The sequence below is a fragment of the Aedes albopictus genome, chromosome 1, assembly GCF_035046485.1.
Source record: "Aedes albopictus strain Foshan chromosome 1, AalbF5, whole genome shotgun sequence".
In the NCBI taxonomy this organism is placed as follows: Eukaryota; Metazoa; Arthropoda; class Insecta; order Diptera; family Culicidae; genus Aedes; species Aedes albopictus.
Window position 1 is genome coordinate 216,834,275 of NC_085136.1, and position 5,368 is coordinate 216,839,642.

Genomic DNA, 5,368 nt, shown 5'->3' on the forward strand with positions numbered 1-5,368 from the left:
TTTTACGTCAGACATTGACGAATGTCTCGTGGAAAATTGCACGCTACGACAGCTTGCGGACGACACCGTGGTTTCTGCCACCGGACCAGAGGCGGAAGATCTGCAAGGACCATTGCAAGATACTTTGGACAATTTGTCTGCTTGGGCTGTAAAGCTGGGTATCGAATTCTCCCCGGAGAAATCTGAGTTAGTTGTCTTTTCTAGGAAGCGTGATCCAGCAGATCTAGAGCTTCAATTTTTGGGTAAGGAACTCACTCAAGCTCTTTCGCATATGTATCTAGGGGGCTGGTTCGACTCTAAAGGTACCTGGGGAAAGCACATTAATTATCTGTATCAGAAGTGCCAACAACGAATCAACTTCATACACTCACCGGAACATGGTGGGGAGCCCACCCGGAAGATCTGATAAATTGATTGATTGATTAATTTGTCTTTATTAAAGAGACTTTCAGCCCTTGGCTGGTTCGTCTCTATCTGATAAAGCTTTATCGGACAACGATACTGTCGGTTCTCGAATACGGTAGCTTTTGCTTTCAGTCCGCCGCAAAAACACACATCTTGAAGCTTGAGCGTATTCAGTATAGTTGTCTTCGGATCGCGTTAGGCTGCATGTGAAGCGCCCTGTACCGTCCAGGGGCTCAACTTAACACTACACGGAATGTGATATCTTTTAATTCATAACAGTCCGACGATATCTTTTTAATAATCTATATTGAAATATCACAAACCATCACTTAACTTATATTACAATGATTCAATTTTTTTCTTATATCACCTTTCTGTATTTCTTCACCGAAGTTGAAAAAACTGAACCGAACTGGACTTTTACTCTTACGTTGAAAAACTGAACTTTTACAACTACTGTCTTTTCTGAACCAAGATTGAACACTCTAGCGTTGAAACTGACCCACTGTCTCACTGACTGTCTTTGAACTCAACAACTCCGTTCTTCAACAACTCTAACGTCGAACTCTCCTCGATTACTCTGTTCTTCAACAACTGCCCCCGACTGAAGCCAAAACCTCCGTATTTATAGCCTAAATTTCCTAGCAATACCCGAAGAAGTCACGAAAATTCCTAACGTTGCCCAACCCATCTTGGGCGTGTCCAAAAACCTAAAAAAATGTAAATACTAAAACGTCCCAAAACCTTCTACCTTTCCTACTTGTCCACATCGTGTTTTACATCTTTCTCTTCTTGAAAAATCTCTTTTCTCTTGGGCGTATCCCAAGCCTAGCCGTGTCTTGGGCGTATCCCAAGCCCTACCAAAAATCCTAGTTCTGATAAAAAAAACCTAATTTCCTAACCACGCCTGACTTGGGCGTGTTCGCAAAAACCCCTTCTAAGAATCTTTACCCGAAGGCCTACATCGTCTAGCCCCGCCTCACTTGGGCATCTTCAATGCTTGGGCGTGTCATATCGTCATCTTCACCATCATCCTCATCGTCATCATCGTCATCATCATCATTATCATCATCATTATCATCATCATCATCATCATCATTCTTAGCGCCATCATCTTTCGGACTTGGCACCCAATTCTTCAAAACAAAGCAACCGCCTTGTTATTCAAATGTACCCTTGCTTGTGCACAATGACCCCTAGCCGGGCTCGGCCGCGGATGTTCGTTGAAATTATACCCCACATTCTTTTACTCGAAGTCAAAACAAAATCGAGTACAAAACAATTCCGGCGCCCCTATGCCGCCAGTACGATTTCGATTTTCAACATTCCTTTTATGGTTCACCTGGGTTCAAAAATCGAACCAAGTGAAAACAATCACGGCTACCTGAAACCATTCTCGGCAGATACAGTGCCTCGATTTCAAAACCAAAACAATCTAGGCTACCTGAAACCGCGCCTTGATTTCAAAACAAAAACAATATGGGCTACCTGAAACCGCGCCTTGATTTCGAAACAAAAACAATTTTGGCTACCTAAAGCCATATGCGGCCAATACGGCGCCTTGATTTTCGCAACATTCTAGCGCGATCGATAGGGTATCCGTTCCATGGCATTCCTATCGACGGCCCACCGAGCGTAATCAGAGCTGCACCAAACCAACCGGACCCAACATATACGATCATGGAAAACAAAACAAACGCATCGCTGCGCGGTCGCTGCCCCGCGAAACCAGGACACCGTACGGATGTTGTTTTAGTCAACGTCCAGTACGACATTTTAGATCAAAAACAAAACCTTTACAGGTTTACAATTGAGCCTTGGAATCGGTCGCCGACAATCAAACCCAGCGACCATTGACCCACCAAGCATATTGTGGATTTACCGGCTCGACTCCCGTGTTTGAACACGATCGCACCCGGCCATCACCGGGTGCGATGATGGGTCATAAAAACAAAGTCAGTAACGAATGGTATGTTTCCCGTTGCTTCCAATTTACAGCGCGTGAAGTGGGTAGAACCTACCTAGAGCGTAGCTGTTGGTGAAAAATTGAAATAAAAACACACCCAGGCAGCTACTCTAACGGGAGTGTGTGGGGGGGGAAATGCATCTTTTTCTTTCACAGTTGAATTGACTTAGAATATCGGAAGGCGTGGGAATATTTAGGCGTTGCATGCCCTCCCACTTAGCGGAGTTTGAACGTGTATAAAATCACGTTCAAATGTAAGGATGTGGGTAAAATGTATCCCCCAAAACTTCATTTAGATGATGACGTTAACGATGATCGTTAATTTTCTAAACTGAAACTGCTAAACTAATCTTTATCTTCCCAGTAAGTGTCTTACAATATTTTCCACTACAGTTGATTGATCTGAATATCCCAAAGAAACTTTAAATTTTGTATTAACCTTCTTACATTCTTCCTCAAGAGATTGACTTCATTGGTACTTGCTGCTGCTCCTCTTGATTCGTCGTAGGGGTTGTTCGTCTACCATTGATTTCTACCTCTTCTTGTTAAATGTCCAGATCAATTGGTTAGTTTCAGGTCTCAGATGAATGGTATCGTTGCTTCTCTGTTGTACTGGTTTGTCTTGAAGATGATGTAGTTGATTCAGTTGATGTCGTCTCCTGTGGGAACGTGACCATGAAGCTTTGGTATCCGGATATTACCTCGGTTGAATCGTATTTCCCTGCTTGGAATTCCCGCGCTGTCGTTTGCAGACAGAAGAATTAGTTTTACTGTTGCTTTCTGTTGTTTCTCGAAATAGTGTCATAAGTTGCCTTCCGAACTGGATTGTTTATCATTGTCATTTACGGTGTTATGGTTGATTACTTATCGCCCGCCTTCTGAATTTTGTTGGTATTGGATCAATCTCAATAGTGATGCGAATATTGTTGTCTTTGACCTGGTGCAAATTGTGGAACTGTTGCACATTCTTTAAAGAGTTTGTAATTAGTTGGCTTAAATTCCAAACCTTTTGATGATGTCGAAATGTTGCATTCCGGGTTATGGTTACTGTTAATTGATGTTGTAAGAAGCACGGAGTAAGTGCTTCCTCAATGGTGAATGTAATGCGGTTGGTGAACATTACATTATGTCGGTTAATTTGGGAAACTTTGAGGACGTCCTTCTCTCATCATATGTCTGTATGAATTGTTGTTGTTGTTGTTGTTTTTGTTGTTGTTGTTTTGTTGTTGTTGTAGTTTTTCCCGATGCTCTGCATTGTGTTGGTTCGTATTAGCAGATTCGCAGATGTACAATAATATTTGTCTCGATGTGCCACCCGAGTTGACCTTGAATCGTCTCCGGTGAAAAATTATGTTCGCTGAATCCTCTCCTCCGCCATACCAGCACCTTTGACCTTCAACTTTCCATCCGATCTGTTATTTCTCGTCTTCGTACCAATTTGACTGTGGTACGTTTTCATAGAGGTACCGTTGAAACTGCTCCTCTGGTTGCTCTCGCCGGATGTTGCCTTCTCGTCTTGTCCTCCCGCGTCATCTCTCGAGGAAGTTATGTTTAGATTTTGTCAAAATAATTTATTCAAACATGACATTAAATTCCATCGAAAAAGATCGTTAATAACATCGTTGTTTTCTTTTGTTTCTTGCTCAGTATACTTATTTAATTACATTTTTTTTTCAATTTCTCATAGGAACCCAAAATTAACCCATTTGATGATGACTCTTGTAATAGATTTTTTTTTATTGCATTTATAATATTGTGAGGTAGATCCTCTGGAATTTTACTGAGATGCAATTACCGAATAATTCAATTGCAAACTTCAGATTTTTTGAATAAAAGTTGGGGCTGGCTTAAATTGAAGAAATTCATTGTTTTCTGTTACTGTTGTTTACCTGTGCGGAATAAAAAGTGTCATTATTGCTTTTCCTTTACGCATCTCCTGTCTGCGCCTTCCGGTTCCGTGGGTAAGGCTTGCGGTTGAGATTTTGCTACAAAATCACTCCTCCTTTCCCCCTTTTGAAGGCTTTGCTACGGTTGGTTGATGAGGGATCTACTTCTGTAATAAAATACTATGTATTATGGTTATTCTAAAAAAAACTAAAACGAGATGATATAAAGAAAAAAAATATATAATTATTAAAAGATTGTATTATATTTGTACCTTAATTCAAGCATTTTCATACACTTTTCGCCATTACTCTTTTAACTGTCTCGTTTGTATAATATTCCCCTTATACTCCATATTGTTTCTCTTTGTTAATTTGCCGTTTTGTTACTTTGCGTTTTTGTCACAAGTCCTTTTCTTTCTTTAAATTTTCACATTTTTACCTTTTCTTAACCGCTGTAGGATACCTATTCGTCTCACATAGGTTGCCATTCTTCGGTTTTCTTGTCATAAATAATTTTACGTTTCTCTTTGGAAATAATCAAATTTCTTTTGGCGTTATCATGCAAATTTTTAAGAATTTGTTTCATTTCGCAAAAATAGTCATTATATGTTAGATCTGAATTTGTTGGAGTATATATGGAGGTAGGAATCCTTGCCTTTCTTCCATATAAAAGTTCGAATGGACTGTAGTTGGATGAGCTGTTATTTGTAGTATTGTATTCAAAAGTAAAGTAATCAAGATATTGGTCCCATTGTTGCGGGTTTCCTCCGACAAATTGTCGCAGATATGTTTTTAATTCTCTGTTTGATCGTTCTACTAAATTTGCTTGTGGGTGATAAGCACTTGTATTGATTTTTTTTTTTATTTTCAAAATTTTGCATGCGTGTTTAAAAAATTTGCTCATGAAATTTGCTCCTTGGTCTGTCACAAGTTCCAACGGAGTACCGAATTTACAAATGAATTTTTCGACAAAAGTTTTGGATACAGTCTCCGCTTCTTGATTATCCATTGGAGCTACTACCAAAAATCTCGTAAGGTCGTCCTGCATGACCAGCGCATATTTGTTGCCCCATTCGGATTCTGGGAGAACAACAATGTCCATATATAATTT

The 5,368-nt window shown here is 40.0% G+C and overlaps 1 long non-coding RNA gene across 1 annotated transcript; it reads right to left on the reverse strand.

Annotated features, from left to right (window-relative positions):
- Positions 1-692: 692 nt before the first annotated feature.
- On the reverse strand, positions 693-4,680 carry LOC134285466 (uncharacterized). Its single transcript, XR_009996395.1, has 2 exons — positions 1,938-4,680; positions 693-1,849 (listed from the first exon to the last, which is right to left on the reverse strand). It is a non-coding gene; the product is annotated as an uncharacterized LOC134285466 (long non-coding RNA).
- Between the last annotated feature and the right edge of the window lie 688 nt (positions 4,681-5,368).